At 50.1% G+C, this 27,347-nt stretch overlaps 1 protein-coding gene across 1 annotated transcript in view; it reads left to right on the top strand.

The window, feature by feature from the left end:
* Window positions 1-27,347, top strand: part of SND1 (staphylococcal nuclease and tudor domain containing 1) — a 457,708-nt gene that overhangs the window by 411,928 nt on the left and 18,433 nt on the right. The window lies entirely within an intron of this gene.

Raw genomic sequence — 27,347 nt, 5'->3', positions numbered from 1 at the left:
TATTAAATTGTTTTATACCTGAAACTAATATTGTATGTCCATATTACTGACATACATAATTAATATACAACAATATAATATTTGTCAGTTATGCCTCGGTAATAATATATATGTATTATTCTGTGAAGGGGGTCCATAGGTTCCTCTTGATTGCCAGAGTCATGGCACAAAAAGCAACTTAGCCCAGTGAGTATTTTCCTGAGTCACATACAGATATCACCAGGAAATACGATGGAGACCTGCCAGCAGGGAGAAGGGGAAGTAATGACTATTGCCTAGGCAACAGTGGGCCTTTCTATAGTGAATGCCCATAGGCTCAGACAGCCTAACTGCCACCAAGTGGTTCCTTCACTGCGATTGCCAGCTACATTTAATTTGCAGCCGTGTCTCCCCAACTTCAGGTATTCTGTACCATCTATGTGCTGCTGCCAAATCCTAGTAACCCTTCTACTATACTTCCTAATCTTTTTCTTTAAATTACCCAGTTTTTTCTTAAATAAATTATTTTAAAGGAAACTTTTAAAAATGGAAATGGCCCAGCCGGCATGGCTCAGTGGTTGAGCATCGACCTATGAACCAGGAGGTCACGACTCGATTCCCAGTCAGGGCACATGCTCAGGTTGCAGACTTGGTCCTCAGTATGGGACATGCAGGAGGCAGCCAATCAGTGATTCTCTCTCATTATTGATGTTTCTATCTGTCTTTCCCTCTCCCTTCCTCTCTAAAATCAATAAAAATACATTTAAAAAAATAAAAATGGAAATGTATCATGTACCATAAATGAAAGGAAACCTTAAAAATAACTATGGAAAATGCAGAATAGTGTTCAGAAATTCTGGCTAAATCTTATATGCCTGCAAGGCTCTGAGTCTGAGGTCTGCCCTTTTTTTTGTTAAAGAAATGGTAAAGAGCCTGGCCAGTGTTGTTCAGTGGTTGAGCGTTGACCTGTGAGCCAGCAGGTCATGGTTCAAGGCACATGCCCGGGTTTCTGGTTGCGGGCGCAGTGCCCAGTGGAGGGGGTGCAGTAAGCAGCCAATCAGTGATTCTCTCTCATCATTGATGTCTCTTCCTCTCCCTTCCCCTCTCTGAAATCAATTTTTTTTAAAAACCATATTAGCCCTGACTGGTTTGGCTCAGTGGATAGAGCGTTGGCCTGCGGACTGAAGGGTCCCAGGTTCGATTCCAGTCAAGGGCATGTACCATGGTTTCGGGCACATCCCCAGTAGGGGGTGTGCCTGAGGCAGCTGATCGATGTTTCTCTCTCATCGATGTTTCTAACTCTCTATCCCTCTCCCTTCCTCTGTAAAATATCAATAAAATATATTTTAAAAAATAAAAATCACATTAAAGGAAATGGTGAAGACATCAGTGGTAAGCCTAGACTTTCTCCTTTACTTAGAGAAGCTGAAAAATAGTTGTAAAGGGAATAACTCGGTTGTGGTTGTCATTTTGTGCTCCATCATTGACACACCTAAAATAATTCAGTCCCTTGGAGGAAGCAGGTTTATGATGACTCCTCATCTTACAGACTAGCGACCCCACCGACAAAGGAAATTAGGTTAGTCTGACTTGTCTTTTGTGAACATGTATCATCTTATAACAATCACTTGCTTTCTAAGAGCTCACGAACTATGTTTCAACAACTGATTCTGGGATTTGGTCCAGGACAGATAACTCTCTTACCTGTGGTTCATGGAATTTACTGTCTTTTCTTTGTTCTGTTCTTCCTAAAGGTCAGACCAGCATTTGCCTGTCTCGGCTCTAACAGCATCTCTTCTGTCCTCTGTGATCCAGCAATGATTCGTTAATTGATAGGGCTTGATGTTCCTCAGTGGGACTCTAAGGGGGAAAGCACCAATCTAGAAAACCTCATGGCAGAAGAGGCAGCCCCTTTTGGCTCAGCCTCAAAACTCAAAAAGAGGTGAAGTAGATGAGTAGAGGCCCTAAAGATCAGAAGACAAGGGACTGAACCGGAGCAGTTTGGGCCCTGGGCCCTCAGGAGAGAAACATGCAGGAGGGGATGGAACTGAGGGTGCAATTACGGGATTGCACTCGGGAGGTTGGAGAGCTAGAAGAAACTCAGAAATCAATGCCATCCCCTGTCTAGGGATGAGAAAACACCAAAGAAGTTAAGTGGCTTATCTTAAATTACCCGGGTATAAAGTAGTGGTAGAGCTAAGATTAGAACCCAGGGCCTGCCTATTTCCACTCATCTTGAGTCACTCTAAAAATACATTCCCTTCCCCTCACCTACAGCTGAAACCGGTCTGGGGTTCACTCCCCTGCCACCTGCTCTTTGCTCTTCGTTCCCTTTCCTCGCTTGTCATCATTTCCCCTTCTCCCTGTCTCTCTTCTCTCACTTTTTCTCACCAAGGCCCTGAGGGCGGAGCAACAGGAATGATCCCTCTCCTCTCATTCTTGGGTTTTTAGGGCTTGTAATGGAAGCTGTAGGAAAGGATGTTCTTTGGGGAATGTCAAATCTTTGTGCCCCATGGACCTCTCCTTTATCCAATGCTGTTGCATACAGGCATCCTTTATGTCAGGGGAGCCGAGAAGGAACCCCCAAGAGCATTTGAGGGGAGTGCTTCTCCTTTCTCCCCTCTCTTGTACCTCCTCCCATAAAGATTCTAGTTGCCAAGTGTCGGGGATCTGAGGTCTGTACGTCTCTTCCTTCCTGTTCATTTCTGGACCTCACGGAACACAAAAGGCAGAAGTTCAGGGTGGGGAGGGTGAGACCAGGGCAGTGATTTCCAGGCCCTGAATTAGGATTAGCAGTGATTTTTTTTTAAATATGGTTTTGTTTTTATTGATTTTAGAGGGAGAGGAAAGGAGAGAGAAAAAAACATCCATTTGTTGTTCCACTTTTTATGCATTCTTTGGTTGATTCTTGTATGTGCCCTGACTGAAAATGGAACTCTCAACCTTACTTATTGGGACAATGCTCTAACGGACCAAGTTACCTGGCCAGGGCTGATTTTTTTTTTTTTTTTTTTAATTGAGGAAACCCTGTTGAGATAAACAGGCTGACAGTTGCTGACTATGCTTTTGCAAAATCTCTCCTGGAGCTGTTAGTTGTGTGCATGTTACATGTCGAGTGAGCCTTGTGGGCATGTTTGTACGTGAGTGTGTACTGCAGTCTCCCAGCAGGCCTCATGCATAACGTTCCTAATGGTTTGAAACAACGAATGTTATTGTCTTTGAATTAAGTGCTTCAATTAGCACTGATTGGGATGAACTAGGGAAACATGCCTGTTTGGTAACCGCCTTGGGTGGGAGGGAGGGAAAGAATGTATAGCCACTGAAAACAGCTTCCAGGGGCGGCCTGGCCACTGCACGGAGAGAGCTGCCGGGACCCGTTTTTGTTTGGAGGGCGAGAAAGCAGAAAGCCATTAGGAGATGGGTCATACATAGCGATGCAGAATGCATGTGTATCAGTTCCCCGAGCAAAATATTAATCACTCCGCTGGGTAACACCTCACCCCACTCTGTTGCACTTCGGGTTGGTAGACAGAATGCTCTCTGGTTGACAGTTCCTTGTTGCAGCTGTTCACACGAGTATTTGTATGTCTGTCTTTCTCTCTACCAGAGAAAGGACCTTCGGGGAAGGTTAGGTGGGTTGCAAAGCCTTTCACAGTTCCTTCTAAGCAGCCTCAGATATGTTGGCCCTGTCGTCATTCTTGGAGTAGTTGTGGGGCCAGAACCTTTACCTCGGAGAGTCTGCCTCCTCCCCAGTCCTGCTCTTCACCCCTTTTTCTTTGTCACCCTTACAGGAGCAAAACCAGCATCATTTCAATGCCCGGGTTGTTTCATTCTTCCCTTTCCATCCAGGTCTGAGTTTCACAATAATGTGGAGGGCTCAATGATTGATCTGTCTCTCTGCTAAGTCCCCAGAAGGTTTTCTCTTTCTACTCTGGATCAAAGGAACCAGGCCTGGCTGCTCTTGCTTCTCTCTCCCAGCCCTCACTCTTTCCATGTGAGAGGCCCCTCCTCTCATTGCTTGTTTCCCCACACTTTCTCCGCTCCTCCAAGGAGGACAGTTGGCTCTTTAAGTGCCATCCTGATACAGGGCCCTTAACTCCACCATAGTTGTAACCACCCACCACCTCTAGACTCAGATAAGACCAGAAGACTTGAGGAGCCTTGAGTCCTATTGACATGTCAGTGCAGCAGAATGGCGTGATGCTTAGCAGAGTGCACTTAGGAATCAGAAACCCACTTTTGAATTCTGGTCCTGGAGGTAGCCAATCAATGATTCTCTCATTGATGTTTCTATCTCTCTCTCCCTCTCTCTTCCTCTCTGAAATCAATAAAAAATATATTTTAAAAAAGAAAATAAAAGAAAGCTGAACCCGGAATTGATGTGCGCGTATGCATGTGTGTAAGAGAAAAGTTAACAGAAAGATATTTATATAGTTCACCCTTTTCTTTCTCTCCTTCCTCTTTTTTGCATGTGGACGATTCTTCTGTTTGAATGCTCCAAACAAAGAATTTTTGCAAAAACCACTATTTTCTGGCAACCCTAAGTCCATTTTTATGTCATTTGTACACAAATTTGAGTCAGTGATACCCAGCAGGTCCGGAAAAGTACGACCAGAGTCCACTCCTCATTGTTCTCCTTAGCCCTTTCCCCAAACCCACCCTTACAGCAAGCTCTGCCTTCTGACTTGAGCAGATCAGTCACTGCACCAGATCAGTGAGATTCTGCTGCTGAGCCATCGGAAGGAGGCCTTATTGCCGTGTAAAAATCAGGGATAGCTGGGCCCCAAGCGAGTCCCACGGGCCCCTCAGCTGCCCAGAGGTCTTGCCATCAGAGCAGTCTGAAGAAAGCTCGCTTCGGCCTCAGATCCCTGCTGATTTTTTTGGTCCTCCCTCACACCATTTTCCCATGGTCTTTCGGCCCAAACACTCTTCCATTTATCATGTTGCCTGCAAATCCAGTTTCTGTGCTGCTGCCAAGATCCTTCTCAGCATTCCCACAGCCGCCTACCTGTGACCCAGCCAGCCTTCCCCAAGAGTTTCTATAATTATTTGAGGGAACCATTGTTCCAAGAAGATAGGCAGAGCTGCCGAGATGAGGGGCTCTGGGAGGGGACAGAGCCAAGTCAGCCTCCCATGCTAAGGAAGAACATCATTTCCTAGATGCTTCTAAGTTCTTCTCTGCCGAGTCTCCATTTTTAACGTGGTCTCTTCCCTCAGATGCATGCCTGTCCATGTGAAGGACAGTAGCTTCATTTACCTAAAAGCCTCCAGTCCAGGAACTATGAAGGAGGGGTCTGGGTTTCCATAGGGTAAAATCCAGACCTTGTCCTCAGCTGCTGCCTGTGTGCTCTGCCTCCAGGCCTTCCCGCAGGCCCCCACTGGGCGGGAGGGGGCCTTTCCGACAGCATTCACCACATCTCACACATGAGACACCTTGGAGCCACAGTACAAATGTAAGTTTCTGCCTGGGTCTGTGCCCTTCCTAAGATTTAGGCAGAGGCCCAGAAGGCGTACTTATCACATTCGAAATGAACAAGATTGTGTTCTGTTAACAGAAAATCAGGTTTCAGAATATCTTACAAGTATGGAGAAAGCTGGGCTGCACCCAGCCAGCGTGGCTCAGTGGTTGAGTGTGGACCTATGACCCAGGAGGTCACAGTTCGATTCCCGGTCATGCCTGGGTTGCATGCTCCATCCCCAATGAGGGGTGTGCAGGAGGCAGCTGATCAATGATTCTCTCTCACCATTTATGTTTCTATCTCTCCCTCTGCCCCCCTTTCTGAAATCAATAAAATATAGTCGGAAGGAGGGAGGGAGGCTGCAACTTACAACGTGAAATGTGATTTACCAGTTGTTAACAAATGCCAAGTCCTGTGTTTAAGTTAAAAAAAAAAAAATCAGCTACACAATTACAAGATGAAGGTGACCTAGTTTGACAGCAGTTCATTTGAAAATAACCCGGGGGGGTGGGGGGAGGCATGTTTACTACAAAATGTACACTAACAAACCATGTGAAGTGACTGATAAAAATTATATTAATAGACTAATAGTATAGATCAACAGAGGTCATTATTCTGTTCTGCTTGAGCAACATCTGGGATATTGTGTTCAGTTGTGAGCATTGCGTTTTTAGAGTTTTTAATAAATGTGAGGAGCATTCTTAGGAAGGGACACGGGTAGTATAGAACGTGGGGTCCAAGGTCCAGGGAGTCATGGAAACCATGGGGGATGGAGAGAAAGGACAGAAGAAACATGAATAATATGAATGGCTATTACATAGAGGGCAGTGGCAGGGAATGAACACTGTTCCTATTAGTCGCTCATAGAGTCTTTTCTCGTGCAATCCTCAAAAACAGCCCTTGGAGCTAACTTTCCCACTGTTACCTACCGGTAAGGAAGAAAAAGGAATCCGATTAACTCCAGATTGCTCCAGACTGCAAAACTTAGAGGGATAGAAGGAAGTGCAGGTGGGTGGGTTTTACTGGTAACTTGAAAGAGGACTTTGTGACAGGGAAATGGACTCATGAAGTAGAGAACTCGCTGTTGTGGAATATTTGATAGAAGCTGGGTATCTCCCAGAGGTCTGAGGAAGACATTCACGGGGCGGGGGCCAGGGGGTGCGGGAGGATCAGGATGACCTTTGGTTCAGATGGGATGTTCTGTAATTCCCTCAGGCTTTGGAGGCAGCATCAGGCACTGGAGAGCTGCCGGGCGGGGAGGGAAGGCAGAGCTGCGACGGCCGTTTCTTCTGCTCAGCTCACAGGTCACAGGCCATTCATGCCAGCCTTCGCCTAGTGCCCCGATTTGCTTGTCTCAGTGCCTTGAACAAGCTCTCCAACTGAACTGGCAGCCTGTCTGTCAAGATTGGATCTGGCCCGCCTCCCCTTTCTGACTCCCCTTCGTTGCCACAGCTTGTCCTCCCACTCAGGAAGGGGTATTTTGAGGAGACGCCATACTGTCTCCTTTTCCCTACCAGTGCAGTCTCCTTCCTGGCAGCAGCCACTGAGGGGGCATTGCCATCCTGTCTTCAGAGCCAAGTACGTTGACGAGGCCGGTGTGTGAATCTGCATGCTCACGCTGCAGCCTGGCCGATGCCTGTCAGAGCTCAGCATCAGAGTGACAGCCGCTTGCCAGGCTGTTTGCTGAACACAACTCGTCTGTCAAGGGAAATCAGACGAAATCCATCTCCTTGTCGAAAGCCTGGCCTGATGGGCATGTCTGGAATGCCACTCTCATATCCCACCCTATTTTTGTGCCTCGAAAATTATTTCCCCTGGGATTTCAGTGTTACATTGATGGGTCCCCAGGGCAGAGAATTCTGGTCAGTAGAAGGATGTTAAGAGGCCAATCCCAGCCCCTACCCTTTAGGAACTCCCAGATTAGAGCAAGTGGCTGCTGTACGGACAGTGCTGGCTCAGTGCATGCAGAATTGACACGCTCCTTTTTAAATTGATTGCTGTAAAATAGCACATTAATCAGAAGGAATTAATTAAAAATTTTGCAAATGTATTTTGGGTAGGGTGTGACCAGATTAAATAAGTGTGTTGCAGACGGAGGAGAAGGGTCTCTTTAGACGGTCTCATTAGATAGGTAATTATGGGGTTTTAATGCTTTCAAATTGACAGGGACAAATTTTGGCAGAGGTTTTATGTTTGTAGACCATTCGGGGCTATGAGAAGCTCAGTCACCCTGTGCTTAGGCAGTAAGCCAGCTAGCTGTTTCCCTTTCTTCTCCCTAAAGCCTCCTCTATGCCATACAAGCCTATTCCTGAATCTTCAGAAGAACCTCTCCAACTCTCAGCCACTCTAGCTCTCCCATTTCTCCGGGCTGCTGGCTCTTAAGTAAAGAGCTCGACCCTGTTGTCCACCTCAGACTGTGCCAGGTAATTCTCTCCCTCTTGCCCGCCCTCCCATCAGGGATCTGAGTGACTCACAGGTTTCAAAAACGTTACAGGAGGCCAGTCACTTTGGAAGGTAATATTTTTTCTGCCACTAGCTAGAAGGATGCGGAACACAAAATTGATCAAAAGACAGAAGTGGATGTCTGGGTGGTGGAGGAAAGAGGCCAGCCCAGGAGGAGATGGTAGAACATAGCAAGCTGAGAAAAATGAGTTGGGGGAGTGTAAAACCAGCAAGCAGAGGATGGAGATCCCGGGTGAATGGGAGACGAGGGAGAAGGCAGAGTTTGGGAGTGGCTCCCTCTTTTGTGGGTCCCCAGAGGGCCCTTCAGACTTGGGAAGGACTGTCTGGTACTCCTGACAGGCGGTCCTACATCAGCAAGCTGAATTCTTCCCCACTGGCCTGGGGCTAGAGCAGCCACAGCCTTATTGCCCCCACACAGGAGCTGCTCTGCAGTAAAAGAAAAGAAGGCAAGGTAAACGGAATGGTTGGTACAGGGGGTGGGCTCCCAGAGAGCTGCGCCTGCTGCTGCCCGTCTTCCCTGTGCCACGGATCACCGTTAAGGCTGCCGTCAGTAAGTCATCTTCAGTCCCCTGGGCCTCCTTTCAGGGGTGGAGTGAGTGACCCACGTGGTGGTCAGTTGTAGCAGCAGCATACACACAAGCATCTCTGCTCAGTGCTCCACAGGCCACAGGCCTCGGGCCTTCCACAGCCCTCTAGGGACAGAATGACATGAGAGGTGACATCACCTCCTGAGGCAAACGGGTGGGGGAGGACGTGAGTGCCGCCCCAGGACTACCTCAGGACAAGCCTTTGTAATATAAGCTCTGCTCTCCTGTACCTGGGGGAAGTGCCTGTCACACAGAACGAGCTGGGAGAGGTGGAGTCTGGACTTGACAGTGTCCAAGAGAAGTGGAGGGAGGCACAGCACCTGGCTGACTGCCTCCCAATGTCCCCACCTCACACACACTTCTGCACAGCAGATATTTATGCCGTGCATGGTGGTCGGCATTAGCCGGGTTCCAGGTCACCAATAATTTTCGTTTTGTCATGCGGTGTCTGGCCCTTTGACCAGAGAGCTTTTAAATTCTTCCTCTTTGGCCTTCTTTCTTCGCCCCTCCCCTTGGCTCCTCCATCCCCAGCTTGATCCAGACTCGTCTGTTAGTCTCAGCTTTCCCCACACACGAGGCATTAAATCTTTCCTGCCTGCCTCACGACCTACATCATTTCCCAAGCTCACCTCCGCCCATGAATGCTTAATTTAAAACTTCTGCTGCCACTCAGCAGTTTGTAACTCTGAGGTCTATCTCAACACAGGAAACGAAATGGACTGATGAATGTAGTCAGAAAGGTGAGCAGAAAACCATACACACAGTATCTCTGATGTGGGGAAAGGCTTTCTTAACTATTTACTTTAATCGGATGAACTTCTGCAGTGTTGAGTTATTCTAATAGGATGGGTATCTGCCTGATCTGTGGCCTGCAAGATGGTTATGAGTTTTAAATATCCTCATCTCCACAGTGATAAAGTCTCTGGGCTTTTCAATAATAAACTTAGTTTTCAGTTAGGGAAGCCGGAAGCATGTAGTTTTGGTGAGAGAATTAAAAAGGCAGATCCACAACGGGGGGGTTGGGAGGCAGGAAGGTGGGCCGTGTTCTCTCCCGGGGGAGCTCTCCGGTTTCCCAGATTCTTGCCATCTCAGTGTGGCTGATGTGTCCACCTCTGGGATCTGAAGACGCCCCCAGAGCTCAGAGTTTTGAACTTCAGGGGTTGGAGCCCCCCGCTCTGGGCTTTTACTGTAGCATACCTCCGCAGAGTCCAGGGAAGCAGGGACAGAACAAAATAGGAGGGGCGAAATCTACTGGCCTCATGCCAAGGGGACGCCCTAGCCTGACCAGGTCCCTGTGTGGGCCCAAGAGAAGGGGCTGCAGCTGGTGGCTCTCCCAGGCAGTCGGGGGTGATGAGATCCTGGGGCTGGGTTCATGCTGAGCAGCCAACAGAGAATAGATGCAATGAGCCCCAGAGGGTAATGAGCCCAGAACACTGCTAACTGGAGGGCTAAGCGAGGGATCACTGGGGAAGCCAGCTCAAGCACATCTGTGCGGAGGGGAATTGCAGCTTTCTTAATGACTTCCTTTATACTAGCGTATCACCTCCTGGCCCAAAAGCAGAGCAGCCAGGCCAGGAGGAAGACAGATGCCTCCCCCAGGTCCACTTCCTGTCCTCTCTCAGCATGCCTCTGCCTCAGTCCCAGCCCCTAATGGGCCTCCCACTCCCTGGGTCAGAGCTTCAGAGAACTCTTAGACATCTGGCAGTGTGATTCTCCCGATGTCAGCAAATCATTCTGCCCGATGGTTAGTGACAAGAGCTAGTCTCTGCAAGTAGGCAGGACTGTGTTCAAATTCTGGCTTTTCTATTTACTAAATGACCTCGCTGAGCCTCCTTTCCTTATCAATAAAGTGAGACTAAAAATAAACACTAAACAAAATGGATGTGAGGATTAACAGGCCATATGCGGTCTGTGAACCTAATTCAGTGGGTGGCACCCAGCAGGTACTCAGTAAATGTGAATTCCTTTCCCTCTTCCCTGTAATAGGAGCTATTGGTCTTGCCTTGAGATGTGGGAATGGAAACTGCAGAGCCTTCTTACGTGGAGTATTTGTGACCCACAGTGCGCTTGGCTGTGGGACTAAACCTGTGTTCAGGGCAATAGCAATCATGTGGCAGGTCTTCAAAGCAGGCCTTTGCCCCAGATACTGTATGTCAGGGACTGGGTTTGGATCAGTAATAAAGGAAAGAAAGGCCTTGTTTCTTTGCGATTATCTTCCTTTTATGTTCTTTGAATCAAACATTTTTAAAAGCAAAGACAAATCAATAGGTAAGTGCCAGTGATTAGCAGCTGGGTTTTCTTTTCATTCAGTTCACTTAACAAACATGTATTGACCTTTTACTGTGCATTAGGCACCCTGCTAGGAGTTGGGACCACAACGTCAAGAAAGTCAAGTTTTCTACCATCAAGGAGCTGGCAGGCTCAAAAGTTATCAACAACTAGAGTGTAGGGTGATATGTGCTCTGGACTCAGAGGATTCTCTCAGAGCACAACCTGGGATTCAGAAAAGACTTCCTGACCTGGCTGGTGTGGCTCAGTGGTTGAGCATCCGCCCATGAACCAGGATTCCCAATCAGTGCACATGCCCAAGTTACAGGCTTGCCCAGTAGGGGGCGTGCAGGAGGTAGCCGATCGATGTTTCTATCTCTCTATCCTCCCTTGCTCTCTCTAAAATCAATAAAAATATATTTTGAAAAAGAAAAGACTTTCAGGAAGAAGTACTTCTTAGGCCGAGTTTTTAAGGATGAGTAGGCATCAGCCAAGTCAAGGGCAGGAGGACATGTGCTCCAGAGAGAGATACCAATGTATCAGTTAGAAATCACGACAGATCGCTCAATCTGCCCAGATGGAAGAGTCCATGTAGTTAGTGTAGGAGGGAGAGGGGGTGGTAGGAAATGAGACTAGAGAAACAGATCCACATGTCCCTCTAGGGATGAAGCTCTGCAATTGTCAGTGGTCAGGCCAGGCTGGTCAGGCCCAACATCTCCAGTTCAGATCCTCTTCTTTCTCAAAGCAAAGTTCCCGGGTAGTTCTAGAAGTTGCATAGGCCTTGCCAAGGCTAGGACCAAGCAAGCTGTACTGTATGTTGACAAAAGGCCTATACTTTTTCCTTAAAAGAGCCAGAGCTTGGTCACTCTGTGACCTAGGTTATCTCAAAATATGTTTTTGTTCTCACTGTATGTGCTTATCCCAATAAGAAGAGCCAGCATTTAATGAATGCTATTGTGTGCCAGATGTTCTGAGAGCTTTGTGTATAACAACTCATTTAAACCTCACATTTTCCTTCTAAGAGTGGTATTCAGTTTCATTACTCCCATGTCACGGTTTGAAGAAACTGAAGAACAGACTTAAAATAACTTGCTCAGGGTTACTAAAATGGCAGAAGCTGAATTTGAACCCGGGCAGTATGGCTCCAGCGCTGTCACTGGTGCCCACTGTGCAGTTCTGCTGATGAATACAGTCCCCCAAATCAGGAGAAAATGCTGGAATCAAGGCAGGTGGATAAAGGTAGGACTAGACACACAGTATTTTACGCAGGGAAGGAATGAAAACTCAGGCTACTGACCAAGCCCGATAAAGGCTGGGCTGTCAGCCTTTCTCCTCTTTCTGACTCCTCGTCTCCCTCGGTGCATCTGACTCTCATCAACATGCTCCATTAATAAGCTATCACTGTGACTTTCTATTTCTTCCCACTCCTACCTCCCAACCATCATGATTTTAACAGGATTTTTGTGCATCTTGTTTAGGGTCTTATCTAGCCTTCTTCCCTTCCTGCCTTCCTGAGAATGTACAGAGTCTACCCCATGATTCATCTGTCGCAGATCTGCATGGGAGGGGGGCCAGCCTCCGACTTGTCCCATCACTCTATCCTTCAAGATCAGCCCTCTGGACCTTCTAGCTACTTGCACCTCCTCTTAGCCTCTGCTCTCTCCCGCATTCATATTTCCTCTCTCTCTCTTTCACTCTCTCTCTCTTTCCCTCTCCCTCTCTTTCTCCCTCTCCCCCTCTCCTGACCTCAGCCCTTTATATCCTAAAATTCTCTCGTTGTTTCTGCTCCTGCCCTCCCAGTCACGCATTATTTCCAGAGCGTGGTCCACGTCATTCCATATCTTAGATATGTTTGCCTTGCCCCTGACCTGTGATGTCCCACCAGCCATGAATGCCTGGCCCCTCCCCAAGGAGTCCAGCCCTCAGAGTTGCTCTCTCCTTTGAACCACTCCAGTACCTGTTTGTATTGCCACTCAGTGGCATGTGTTTTACATGGCATTTTGTCACTAATTGACAAGATGTGGTTTCATCATGTCTTCTCAACTCAATCAAGTTGTTTTTTTCTCCATTTGGATCTACTACAATGTCTAAAGCAAGCTTTTCTACTCAGTAGATGCAAATAACTATTTCGTGGTGGTTGGCTACGATAAGTCCTAGGTCTCTTTACATATTCTAATGATTTTTCTACATTTCAGTTCTTTCAGCATTTGTCTTCCCATTTTGAAGAATCCTAATCATTTTGGGGTTTTCTCAGCTCTTTAATCAGCTCCACTGGGCATCCCTCTTTCCAGAGATGCAAGGCTGAACACAAAGATCTCCCCTTGCAGGGCACACTCTATTATAACTTTAACCGGCATTCTTTTTGCCGCCTGCCTGGCCTTGGAAGCTGTCTTTGTTAGGGACGCTCTGGATAGCAACCAGGAATACAGCCGTATGGAAGGTGCTGCCCAGAGACAAAAGAGCCCTGCCAAGCACAGTCTCGCCCGGGAGCCCAGGATCTTCCTCCCCCCGAGCGCCTTCCAGTGCTGCCTAGAATCCTACTGCATGGCGGGGACTGGGGGGTGGAATCAAAGAAATAAGCAAACAGCCTCATTTGGAGGGCGTAGCTTAAAGATAGTGGATTAACAGAACAGGTTGATTGAGGGCAAGATATGAGCACTAAGATATGGAGTTCTTTGTTAGGAATAATGAATCAGGAGGCTTCCCTGGAGGATAAAAGTGGTGTGGAGTTGCCCCTTACAAATAGCTTCACACATTTTCACTCTGCACTCCAGGCAGAAACATCCTGAGGGGGGGGGGGGGGGGGGTTGCCTCAGCACTCCGCTGCTGGCACATGAGCAGACGTGTCTGAGTGGGCTCTGCCACCTGCGTCTCCCTTGACGGAGCAGGGGCTGTGGCTTGTCTGGCTTTTACAACCATGGTGCACAATCATCACCTCAGGGACTGGCAGGGCTACAGGAAGGGAGTTGGTGCTCACACACTAAGCACGTCCGCTGGACCAGAGGGTCCTGGAAGGGGACTTAGAGGAAATAAGGTTGGCAAGGTGCGGGGGTATAAGCACTATCTCGTCTACTTTCTCTTTGAGGAGACAGAAGATGCTGAGAATCTTTTCTTAGCCCTTCTTTTTCCTTCTGTCCTCGCTGTGGCGTCCCTGTGAGTACCTGCTTAACAGAGGACAGGCTGGCCTTTTCCTTCCTTTTTGCTGCCTCTGCCCTTCCCAGGCTGGTTTTCCTCCCACGGGCTCCAGGCAGCAGCTCAGGAGCAGCAGGCAATTGAGAGCACCTCCGAACAGCATTAAATTAAATCAAATTGCTTAAATGGTATTTACACTGAGTGGTGGGGTGAGGGCAGGAGTCTCAGAGCTTTCTGCACAGGGCACAGTGGCAGGAAGGCCGTGGGGGGGAGCTGCATTGACAGCAGTAGTTGCAGCCAAGCTGGCCTCTGTCAGAAGAGCCTTGAACAGGCGGCCAGGCTCAGGAAAGGGCCAGGCTCACGTACTTCCTCCAGAGTCAAAAGGATTCTTAACTGTGGCTTCTGGGAGATCTTAGCCGGAGACCCTGAGCATCTCATTTCCTGTCTCCATTTCAGAACATGCCACCTTGGGGGAGCACTCCCCACGTGGAGCAGAGGGCGGGTGTCCGTGGCGTTCCGCTTATTGCAACCAAATTGGAAGGTGGAACAGGGCAAATAAGGCCACCTGGTCCCATGTGGGGGAACACAGGACAGCTACTCCCTGCCTAGAACAGGGCAAAATCAGCCTGCGCAAATAGTAGGGTTGAGGGGCTGGCGACCCACTAGCTCCTGGGACCTCGTTAAGCTGAATTGTATTTGGGACATTTGGTTGAAATGGGAATGAGAGAAATAATTGTGACTAATGGAACCCTGGCTCCTGTCAAGAGGATGGGCAGAGAGAGTTGCATCAACAACCAAGCTGGTGTCCCATCTACATAATGTCCTTTCCTACCACTAATATGTCTCCCTCTTTTGCCTGTGATCTCACTCCAGTGGCTTTGAGAACTTTGATGAGCTGGCTACCCACACCCGTGTACCATCAGGAGCCCGTGCCACGGGCAGAGGGTCAAGTGGAGGAAGAAGAGGGAATGTGGTCCCAGTGCTGGCCCATACCCATTGCCTCCTGGCTTTCTCCAGGCAGAGACAGCTGGGGTCTCCTGCAGAACGAGGTGGGGCAGGGCTGCTGACTGACCCAGCAGTATCTGGGTACTAACTCCAGCCCTGCTTGGGGAGTTTGGAGGGCTTATGGCATATGAGAGCTTCACTCTGACAGTGTAAGCAATGCCATATGTTAAAATACTTTTTATTGATTTTTAGAGAGAGAGAGAAACATCAGTGTGAGAGCAAAACATCTATTGGCTGCCTCCTGCACACCGCCTACTCAGGATCAAGCCCAAAACTCGGGCATGTGCCCTGACCAGGAATCGAATTGGCAATCTTTTGGTACACAGGATGACATTCAACCAACTAAGCCACACCCGCCAAGGCAATGCCATATTTTAATTGTCATTAGTAATAAAAAAATCACAAGACCTTGACCCACAGAAAAGGGCAGGGAGCAGGGTCATTAACCAGGCCAGTCTAGCCTCAGGGTGTGCTGCATTTATCCCAACTTCGGCTATACGTGCTCAGACCTCTATAATGGTGGCGTGAGCGATCACTGGCCCTGCAGATCATGTGGAGCAAACATCCGGTTTTTCCCAAGCGGCGGGAGGGTGAGCACACACAGCCCTCACCCACTCACATCGCGAGAACTCGGACTGTTGCAGGGGCTCTGCATCATCTCCAAGGGCCTTTATGTCCTGACTGTATTCGCACAGGTTTGTCACGGCGTTTGGGAATGTGCGTCAGGCATGAGCAGAGTCCCCTGTCGGGGAGAGAGAAGCTTGCTCTCCTCTACTCTCCTAGGTTCTTTCAGCTGGTCTAACAATTAAATCTATCTATGTGAGACAGATTAGATTAACAGGAGAAATAACAAAATTTAATTACATACGGGAATTCCACATACATGTGAAGTCAGAGACAAGGTGAAATGAGGTATATGTGGCAGTCCAAGCTAAGGAGGTAAGACTCCTTGCAGCCTCTGAGGGGAGGAAGGTCATTCACAAGACGAAAAGAGCAGATGTTCAGTAATTAAATGTTTGCCCTGCCCTATAGATCAGTCATAAAAAGTTATTTCTGGTGATAATGCTAATTATGGGCAAGACCTCCAGTTTAAATTCTTGAAGGGAGAGGTAAAAGTTTCTGTGAGCCCGCAGGGTCTTGACTGCCTTCAGCTCAAAAAAATTCACATACCAAAGTAGCACATCTTAGGCCTGTTCTGAACCCACTTATCCCCCCAGATGCCCAGATCTCCTCTCCACTGGACCTAAGAGAGCAAGTCTGAGGTGGAGTGAGAGGAGCGGGTGTGATTCTGCCTGTGGCTTGTCCCAGGGTGTGGAGAGGCAGGTTTGCTGGCAGTCTACAACATCGCCGTCGTGTGGGTCAGAAAAGGGCGCCCTCTCGGGGGTCAAAAGCACAGCATGCCCAGTGCACAGCTTGGTGAGGAGAGCAGGCCCATGCCAGGCCTCCTGCTTGACAAGTGAAGGCAGGGTGGAGGTAAAGGAGGGTGTGTGAGTATCGGGGTGTGGGTTTGATAAGATGCTGGGCTGATGGTGAGAGGTGAGGCGTCCCCTCTGGTGACAGTGCTCATCTTCGACTCGCTGCCTTCAATTAATCTGACGTTATTTGGGAGGGATGGGCTTTCCATGTTTACATGTACAAAATGTTTGCTGTTTCTTATCTTTAGTGTAGTAAGACAGGTAAATTGGCTGGTCCCTCGCTGTAGATACAGAACTTTGATTTGTCCAGGTTCTTCTCTCTGGTGCCATTTTGTGGCCTCAACAGGGATTGGTGTCTATGTCCTTTTTGCCAAGAGACCAGGTGATAGTGAAAGAGAAAAAGGAGTTCCCTCTTCCCCCAACATGGGACATTCTTGCCCCATTCTGACATCTTTTGAATGGCCCCTATGGCCGTAACCCAGTTCTGAGAACTCTGAAGTGACAAAACCAGGAGTTGGCCTCCCAGTCTGAGCCCCAGATTCCCTCCAACTCAACAGCAATTGCCTTTCCTCAGAGGTGTCCCTGTTCTCCTAGAAGGAGGCCTTCCAGCACCGGGAGGTGACTTGTAGCTTCAGGTGACTTGGCCTGGCCGGCACACCTAACCCCTGGCTTGGAGGAGTTAGCACTTGGCAGTGGCCTGGAGGCCTGTCCTGGCTGAGGGGTGGGGGCCAGGAGCGGGTGGGTGTGTAGGAGACCAGAGAGAGGCAGTCACAGCTGCTGCCTGTGCTCGCGCTGTATAAATAGGGGAATCCATCCTCACACCAGTTATATTCGGCAAAGGCAAAGCCAACTGCAAAGCAGCCCCTTCTGCCCACGACGCCTGGGTGCCTCCGTCATCGGTGCTGACTGCACTGCCCGAGGCTGGTTTCTGCCCCTCTGGGCTCCTCAGAGCCAGCCTGCTCTGCTCTGGCATGGGCAGCTGGGGGACAGCCTTGGCACCTTAGAGGTGACACCTCGAAACAGGCCCTCTCCAGTCCCTCTGGTGCCACGGGATCTCCCCAAAGACAGTTTTCTGTCCCGGGAACTTTCCTTCTCCAAGTTCACTGCCAGTGACCTGGAGAATCTAGGACCTTTTACTTTTCACCACCAACTGACTGGCTACCATGTGCCATTAATAAGGTACCATTAACAAATGCCATTATAATAATGTAATTAAAAGTGGTATAAGCCAAGTGCTGTGGGGGAAAACATTACCTACGTAAATAATGGAATAGTTCAAGTGAATTCACATCTGAGCAGAATCTTAATGAAAGATTGGGTAGAGGTTTATAGGCAATGCAGTAGGAAGGAGCATTCTAGCCAAAGGAAATGACATGCAGAGGTCTGGGACAATGCATTATGTGTGTGGAGCTGGAGGTGGTTTGGCATAACTAGAGCAAAATACTGAGGACTAAAGTGATAGAAAGTGAGACCAGGAAGAACCCAGTTATACGGAGCTTATATGCTACTGTGCTGAGGAATTGGAACTTCAGCAGAGAACAAGGAAAGGATTTCCATAGAGGAAAAGGTGGTCAGATTTGTATTTTTTAGAAAGTAACCACAATGTCATTTATTGAGCATTTACTCTATGTCAGATTCTTCTTAAGTGTTGAGCTTAATTAGTCATTTTTTTCTTCAGTAAACCCTTTGAGGTGATTGCCATTATGCCCATTTGGCAAATAGGGAAATCACAGACCCAGAGAGATTAAATAACCCACTCAGCGAAGTAAGTAGTAGAGCAAGATTTAACAGGTGGTCTGACCTCAGGGCCTGTGAACACTGTGCTGGGCTGCCTGTGTGGGGGCCACATTGTGGAGGGGCGATTGGGAAGAGGCAAGGCTGGTGGCAGGGGTGCCAGAGTTACCCAAAGCTGGGCCTGAACTCCTCAGGGAGTGGCACTGAGGATAAAGAAGAGGGGGAGAACTCAAGAGACGTTTATGAAGTAGATCGGTGACCTGGAGATTGACTGTGAATGTCAAAGGAGTCAAGGATGATTCCTAAGCTGCTCAGGCTACCACTGGTGATAAAAAATGCAGGTGGAATAGCAGGTTTTATAGTGAAAACAGTAGAGAGATGTGTTATATTTGAAATTTATCTGGTGGAGTAGAATTCTGAAGAGAGGTTTGGACTGGAAATAGAAGTTGTGGTGTCATTTATCTCAGAGAGCCATGAAATATAGGAACTGTCTATAGCTTAAAATGACCCCCTGGGGAATATCCATATTCAGGGGGCGTGTTTTGGGGAAGAAATTCACAACTGAAACTAAGAGCAGAGAGAAAAAGTCAAGATTGGGAATCACAGAGGCCTAAAAAGCAAGTTTCAAAATGGAAACTGGGTGCTTAGCTTTGTCAGACCATTCAAAAGGTCAAAACTAATGAAATCTGAGAAGAAATTATTAAAATGGCAATTAAGAGGTCTGGAGCGACCTTTGACGTGGCAGTTACATTGGAATATCAAGGGCGGCGACCAGCGCAGCGGATGGAGACGTGAGAGGGAGTTGGGCAGAATACTCTGAGTAAGAGGGAAAGGCCAGCTGGGCGGGATGTGAAGTCAAAGCAAGGTTTCTAGGCTATTTGTCAAAAGGGGTAGACGCTGGTGGAAAAGGAGATTGGCGTGATAACAGAAGTTCTCTATCTCATAACTGATAGAAACAGGTGCCCAAGGAAGCAAAGAGGGTGTAATCTAGAGCCAGGTGAGTGGTAGAGGGGAAGTAGGTATGGATGCCAGCATAAGTGCTTTTTAAAGGCAGACTGTGGGTCTCCATAGAAACCCACGGCCGTTCAGATAAAGAAGGCTGAGAGTGGAGTCGGCAGTGCAGAATGCACCGGTCCCCAGAGTGGGCCTTGGGGTCAGGGAGACACACGGGCCTGCAGAGGGGAAGCTGACATTCCACCCTCACCTGACTGAACACACTTGGTCTTTCAGACCAGGTCAGAGATTTGATAACCTCATGCAGTTACTCCATAGGTCAGACACACTGATTTCTCCTGACAAAAACGGACAGCCATCTTGTCACCCTCGCTCAGTCCCTTTGGGGCTCCGGGACAGCCGGAAGCTCTCTGGGAGAACGCCCTGCGTCCGAACCCCTGGGTGAGAATGCTGTCTGGGCGCCCCTGATGGAAAGCAGTCTCGCTGCTCTTTTTGGCTAGGCCTTCTCTTCCCCGCGTCAGCCAGGGAACAGGAGGAGGCGCTGGGCAGGTGTGCTCCGCTTTCAGAAGGGATTCCAGAAAACCTGTGGGGAAGGACGCCAACAGTGGTGCCCTGGACAGGAGCTAGGGCACAGTGAGGGCCCCCTGATCCAGCCCCGTGCCCCGCATGAACCTCAGGGAGGAGAGAGTTGATCTCCCTCCAGCCTCCAGCCTCCAGCCCCAGCTTTTCTGGGAAGATGAACAGTCTGCTTCCTTATTGTCTGCACCGAAGGAGCAGATTGCGTCACTTTGTAAACTGTGTTACCGCGAGCAAAGGCCTGGAGTCAGCAGGTTCGCATTTCCCGGCAGGCTCCGGGGGCTGATCGCCTTGGCTGCCTCTGCCTCAGGCAGGACCAGAAGCTGGCCGCCCCTATCAGGCACTCCTCATCCCGGAGGCCTTCGAGGAGAAGCCCTGAGCCACCTGGCCCACTCCTCGGGCCTTCCCTCAACTTCCGGGAGCTTCTCCACCCCTCTTGCCACCGCCAACCTGGGCCTGATTTCCAGACATTCCTAGGGCTTTGGCTGGGCCAGCACATGGATGTCAGAAAAGAGGTTTTCTGGAGAACGATCACCTCTGTGGGTTGGACCTACGAGTCACCTAGTCTGGAGGTGCTGTGGGACTAGAAGCAGAGGGCTGGTGGGGACTGGCGCCCCCTGCCCCAGGGGTTCGGAGAAGACTGCAGCGCTGCCGCCTCTCCCTGCCCTCCCACAGCCAGCTGCTGCCAGTGGGGCCTGGGAGGCATTTCACAGGCTCCGCCTCTCCGAGTTACATTAGTAATTGCTTTGTGTTGATGTGCATTGACTCTGAAAGACGTTGGTGTGCCTGCACGTGCCAGGGGTGCAGGGCTGGAGCTGGCTGTGTTAAGCTGCTGCCTTAGGAAGGTGAGGTGTCTCTTCACGTTCGCTGCTCCACGGTGGCAGCACGTTATAGCTTCCTGCAGCATCAGTGGTGGGGGACGCCGTGCTGTGGCTCCGTGCTGTGGCTCCGTGCTGTGGCTCCCGCTGCGTGGCAGGAGGGGCGTCTCTATTGCACTCTGGTTGCTCTGGATCGCGGCTCACAATCTTGCAGAAAGCTCTGAGTGGGAGGCTTGGGTTGGGAAAAGGCTGGAGTGCCTTTTTACTCTCCGTTTCCCACCCTCCCCTCTCTGCAAGCTCTCCTTGGCAATTGCCGTGTGGAGCACCCCTACTTGCCCTTCTCTCAACTGCCAGTCATGCTGGCATACCACCAGCGCCCCCACCCCAACCTTAGAAAATGCTGAGCCGAGAGCCTCGGAAACCCATTGGCACAGGAAGAAACTGAGCCGGGAAAGCAAGCGACCCTCAGCCCAGAAGAGGCCGAGCTGGTACCTAGGTCACTGCTCTGGTCCAAGGCTTTTTCTTTGCCCCTCGATGCCTTTTCCCCATTCAAGCTTCACTTCTATCTTGTTCTCAGTTCCAGGCTTCCTGCTATGCTCCTGGATGATGGCTTTGGGGGTGTTTAAAGCCAGACTATGCAAGGCATCCTGTGAAAAGGATGAAGGCTTCCACTTAGGAACCCTGTCAAGGGCCCCTAGCATCCCCTCCCCACATGCAGTGAGTGCTCCTGCTCTGCCTCCTAGAGCAGCGGTCGCCAGCTGGTGGTCCGGGAGGCTGTGCTAGAGGATCTTACAGCGAGCAGCCTCTCTCCCCCACGGGAAGTCTCCATTTTCAGATGCCCCAGGGCCCGGTGTCCCGAGCTGCTGCTCCCTCCACCCACGCACCTGGCACTGCCTGTCCTGCCTGAGGCAGCCCACCTCCCTCGGGGCAGGAGCATTCCCCGCAGCTGTTTGCCAGGCTTTCCGCAGCCTCTCCACCGGTGGGGCTGGCGATGGCCGTTGCTGGGTAATTTCCTGTGCTGCCTCACGCACTGTGCACAGAGGCGAGGCCAGTGCACTTCGGGATCTACCTCTCCGGCCTCCTGGCACATGAAAGGTGGGTATACATATGTGGGGTCTCCCACCCTCCCCCATTGCCAGTAAGTTCCCTCTGTGCTGTGCCTCCTTTGGCTACCCTGAGTCACCACATGGAGCGTGTCCCCCACCTCACCATGACCCCAGCTTTGTCCCAGACTTACAGCCACTAGGTCTGGAGGCTCTTGGGGCAGGAGAGGAAAAATAACTAAATGATCCCCCAAGGCAGTCAGAATTTCCTCTGTGGTCTTATAGCTGAACTCTTAAATAATTTTCTCTCTCTCTCTCTCTCTCTCTCTCTCTCTCTCTCTCTCTCTCTCTCTCTCGTCTAAAGGCTGATTAACTAGGGAGGGCAGGACCAGCTGAGAGAGGCTAGTAGGCTCTATAAGAGCATCAGCCTCTGCCTGGCTTTTACTTCTCTTCCTTCCTGCGCACCTTTCAGTAAACCCCAGCCCCTGTCTGGCCTGCCTGCACCCCAGGCAGAGCATGTGCCTCACTGCTTAGAGCAGAATGGCTTAGTCCCCACTGTCTGTCTGGTTGAAGTTCCTGAGTTGAGAATCCGGGCAGAATCTAGACAAGAGAAAGGAGGGGGACAGGCCCAGCTGGTGTGGCTCAGTGGCTGAGCATCAATCTATGAACCAGGAGGTCATGGTTTGATTCCCAGTCAGGACACACACCTGGGTTGCAGCTCAATCCCAATGTGGGGCGTGCAGGAGGCAGCCGATCGATGATTCTCTCTCATTGATGTTTCTATCACTCTGTCCCTCTCCCTTCTTCTCTGAAATCAATTTTTTAAAAAAAATTTTTTTTTAAGGAGGAGAACAGTGTGGGAGGGATAGGGGACTAAGTATAATTTTCTGCAGGCCCAGGGCACTGCAGCTGCTGAGAAAGGGACTGTGGGAAACAACAAATTCATGGCCGCCACCACCTTCCCTCCCTCATTTGCTCCCAGGCTTGGAGAGCTAGGGGCTGTCCAGTTCTCCTCTTTCCTCCTCCGCCTCACCCCTTCCTCACCACCAGCATCTGAGAGAGAGGAGACCACAGCTCGGCTGGGTGGGCACTGAGGTGTGATGTTGCCCAGGTTGGGAGCTCTTCCTCAGTAATTAAGAGACATGCAAATTAACAGCCTGTGCCGTTTGTATTAATTTGGTAAATAAGCCAGAACAATTTCATTAGTGGCACATTAATGTGCTTGGGAGCAGGAGGATGTGTCCCATTGTGAGGCAGCAGGACCCGCTGGCTGCCCGGCCCACAGACAGGCTGGGTCCATTGTGTCCGGCTGGGCATGGCTGGCTGGGTCACAGCCCCCCGCTTTTGTCCCTGTAATAGAGAAAGACCCCCTCAGCTAAGCAGAAAGGCATCTGTCACACATTGGCTCTTCCCATCAACCCCCACTTGCCTTACCTCCCACTCTGTATTTTGCATGGGGCCCCCAAGGTGTAAGAACCCCAGAGCTTTTCGGGGTGGGGGAGAACAGAGGGGTCTAGCTCAGCCAAGCAGGGTTGCTGCCGGATGTAACCACTGAGGCTGCTGTCGGCTGGCAGCAGTTGAAGGGGAGACGAAGCAGTTTACATGAGCTTATCTAATGCACAGGGCCCTCTCTTCTTCTTACAGTAAGGAAGCAGGCTAGAGGAGGTCAAGTGACTTAGCCAAAACTTCACGGCTAGAGTTAGGATTTGAACCCAAGTCTGTCTGATTCCCAGGATCTATGTTTCCTGCAAGCCCTTGGCCCAGTCCGCCCCCAGGCCTGGGGGAGATTGCCGAGGATAGTACGAGCTTCGTCCCCAGGGAGCGCACGGTCTGGCTGGAGAGGGAAGACATTTGGAAATGAAATAGCTGCCCCTCCCAGGAAGTAACAATTGGTGATGAAGTGTTCGTGTGTCCAAGTGCTTAACTTAACTCTTCTAAGTGCTTAACTTATGTATAGTAGCTCGTTTGATCCATGTAACATCCTTTGAGGGAGATACTGTTGCAATTCCAGTTTTATAGTAAGCAGGCACAGAGAAGTGGAGTGGCCCTGCAGATGGTAGGTAGTCTGGCTCCGAGTCCGTGCTCCAGTCCTCTGTGCTATGTACTGTCCCCTGAATGCCAGAGGGAGGGCGAGCCCATCGGTGTTCAGAGAGTGCTTCGCTCTAGCCAGAGCTCAGGGCAGCCTTCACAGGGCTAGACAGGGCCGCAAAGTCCTACGCACCCCACCAGCATCAAGAGCTAAAGGCAAGCCCTAGCCGATGTGGCTCAGTGGATAGAACATCAGCCTATGGACTGAAGGGTCTCGGGTTCGATTCTCTCAAGGGCACATGCCTGGGTTGTGGGCTTGATCCCCAAATAGGGGGTGTGAGAAGGCAGCGAATCAGTGATTCTCTCTCATCATTGATATTTCTATCTCCCTCTCCCTTCCTCTCTGAAATCAATAAAAATATGTTGTTTTTTTTTAAAAAAAGCTAAAGGCAAGAGATGCTGGCACATGACTGGACCATCCAAGTGCACCGTGAGGCAGCATCACAGCATCCGTAAACACCTGGAGGTCAGATCTGACCACCAGGCATCTAGGCTGCTCGCTTCTGCCTTCACCAAACTTTCCACCAAGACGCTTCCTCAGTGTGGTGCCCGCCCTCCCCTTCTCATAGTCCCTTGGGGCAGTCTCCTCCCTGCACACCCCCTCACCTCCTGCACCAGCTCTAGCTCTGTTTTCCTAGCTCTCAGCTTCAGCATGAGCATTGAAGAGAAGAGCCACCACCTGTCCCTTGCTGACACTGCTATGTCCATGTGTACACTTCACTCTGATACCCGCAAGGCCAGAGCCCACCCATGTACACACCAAATGCCCACACACACATATGAAGCCCCCTGGCAGCCCATGGTAGTCACCCAAGGCCTGAGCTCCCGATGGTACGTGCCATTGTGGGGGCCTCCCAAGAATATAAGAAATGTGAGTCTTTAAATTGAATGGAGCAGAGCTTGTACAGCCATGGACCCAAATTTTTGGCAGTCAATGTAAGAGAGAAATATAACGAAGGATGAACACATCTCCCTGGGCGTGCCCTGCTTAACCTTCTGCTTGCTCCCCTGTAGCTCTCCCAGAGCTTGAGAAGAGTTAAGACTTTGATCTTCAAACTGAATTCCATGTGGCCGTCCAGGCTGAGGCCAGTCCAGAAAGAGGCACAAGAGCAGGACTTAGCCAGAGAGGCCGGAAGCCAAGAGACTGGGAGCAGCAGGACACTGCCCAGCCCTATCTCTTCGCTGAGGCCAGCCCACCTACCCTGAGTCCCTTTGCTTGACTGAGAAATGACCGTGGTGGTAGCAGCTTAATAAAGGGGAAGCCGAGACTCAGGCGACAGCTTTATCTCCCTCTGTAACCCAAGATGGATTCGGTGGCAGCATAGTGCCCCAGGCTAGAGATTTCTTTCTCTGCGGCCCACCGGGCCCAGGGACCTGTCAAGCCCAAGGTAGTGTATCGATTGCAGGGGGAGCGGCGCTGTTTAAGTGCGCTCCGCGGCAGCATTGGCCCCAGGTATGGCTGCCAGCTGCTCGGTTCTCCCTCTGACGTGAGCCCTGGAGAGGCCAGCCAGTGGCTTGTGGCCTCAGAGAGAGAGGTGTGAATTCGGGATTGCCACGTGGAGTAAGGTCTCAGTGTGGGTCTCTTGTAGGAATAGAGGGAAGCTGCCTGCTCAGTTGCCTTTGCCACCCATCTCTGCAGTTCTTGCATTCATTTGCAGCAATCCAATGCCAAGAGGAGTGACGAGGGTGGCCATCAAGCTTGTCACAATCTCTCTGGCCCACCACTAGCTACTCGAGCCTGGAGGGAGGCCATGTGCTCATGCACAACAGCCATCCTCAGTTTTAGGGAAAGGACACTTGGCCCCTAACACAGTGGAAGGCAAGAGGTCAAACCTGGGAACGCTACCAGCTTCGCTGCTTTTGGCGGGACATAAGGTGGTGTCTCATGAACCCCCAAATACAAGGAGGGCAGTGGCTTGGTGGCGGAAGTCAGCATCAACACACAAGGCGGCATGCAGCCTCTCGGTGGTTTAGTGGTGGAAGCCAGCATCAACACACACACACACCTATTATTTCATGAGTCCCTAAACACAAGGCACGCAGCCTCTCTTGTCTTCCTACTGCCTCCCAAAATTCTTCTGGGACCTGCTGCTTCTTGGTCTTGGCATGTTTGATAAAGCTTGGCAAATTAAGAAGGATAAGAGATGGTTTTTCTGGGTATTTTTTTTAAAACAGTTGGCATACAATATTATATTAGTTTCAGGTGTACACATAGTAATTCAACATTTATATAGCTTATAAAGTGATCACAATAAGTCTGGTAACCATCTGTCATCGTACAGTTATTACTATATTTTGTTGTTGTTGTTAATCCTCACGCAAGGATATTTTTTCCATTGATTTTTATAGAGTGGAAGACAGGGAGGGAGGAAGAGAAACATATTATTGACTATATTCTTTATGCTGTACATTACATCCCTGTGACTTATTTATTTTATAACTGGAAATTAGTGCCTTTTGATTTCTCATTTTGCCCATCCCTGTTTTAATACGGCAGCCTCTTCCTCTACCCTTGGTCCTCTTACTGTAGGGGCACCCAGTGGCCCCGCAGCAGAGCTTCCCTGGGGCTCCAGTGCCCTGGGCATTTGCAAGGTGGCAAAGGGCCCTTCATGAAGTCCGTCGCTCACCTCGATGAGTTTAGGTGCCTTACCAGCTGGTGAGCTCTTGAGGCACCTGTTTTTATCAAAGCACCGTGTTGCCCACCTGCCCTCCTCCCGGACAAGTACAGACCCCCCAGTACGTTAATCGCCAGAATTAGACAGGAGGGACATATTTTGACATCTGCAGGTATTAGATGCTGGTTCTCCCTGCTTCGGCCCCTCAGCAGGTGGTGCAGGTGTTGGGTAGACCCACCCTGGCTCCACCAGGGCGGTGCGAGGCCCCATGGTGTTGATCGTGGTGGGAGCTGGCATGACCTGGTGGGAAGCAAGGAGTGGGGGTGAGAGGTGTGACGGGAGGAAAGGGCGCTCCTGAAACAGGGCTATAGAAAAGGGAAGGAGGTGCTCTCAGCTCTGCCCCTTACTAGCTGCACTTCCCTTCTCTGTGCCTCGTTTCCCCACCCACAGTATCAACTGGGGTTTGGATCTATACATACAGTACCTTGTTCCGTAGCTCTGATAAACTCCGCATACCCGCTTCTGTACCACATCTCAATTTGGGGCACTGTTGAACTTGCATTTACCCTTGAAGGATTAACTGTGGACCTCAAGCAGGAAGAGGGTGTCCAAGAATGGGAAAAGGCCAGGGTCCTTCCTCCCTGGCCCTGCCCCCTCTTTTCCTTCCACTGACCTCTGCACATCCGTGCCATCTCGTCTACTTTGTCTACTTCGAAGGACTTCTATCCACTGCCATCTCTCCCTGCTGAGGCAGAACCACCAGGCAGGCGGCTGCTCCCTCCCTTTGCCCCTCCAACCCTCTGCCCTAGGCTGCTGCCACAGGCTCTGGCCCAGGCTTCAGAGAATTCTCAGGTATTTAGACATTCATTTTATTGCTTAATCGAGCTTGAAGCCATTACAAGTTTTTACATTTGGCAGCAAAGGCTTTTACAGTCCCCTTTAGCAGGGGAAGAAAATCAAAGAAGGACTTTTTCCTGGGCCATTGCCTCCTTGGGGTGGGAGCAGATCCGCCACCACTATGGCCACGACAGTGAGGCCACTGTCTCGCAGGAGCAGAGGCAGTTCTGGCTCTGGGTCCTGGGTCTTACAGGGACCGGGGGGCTTAAGAGCCCTGGAGCCTTGTGGGGGTCTCGGGGGGTTCTGAAGCTCAGCACCAGCACACAGTTCAAGGTCTGGGCTTATGGCAATTGCTCCTCCTTGGGGGGAGCCTT

Source organism: Eptesicus fuscus, chromosome 14 (genome assembly GCF_027574615.1).
Source record: "Eptesicus fuscus isolate TK198812 chromosome 14, DD_ASM_mEF_20220401, whole genome shotgun sequence".
Classification (NCBI taxonomy): Eukaryota; Metazoa; Chordata; class Mammalia; order Chiroptera; family Vespertilionidae; genus Eptesicus; species Eptesicus fuscus.
The sequence above is the reverse complement of the archived record's forward strand: the minus strand, read 5'-3'. Positions and strand labels throughout refer to the sequence as shown.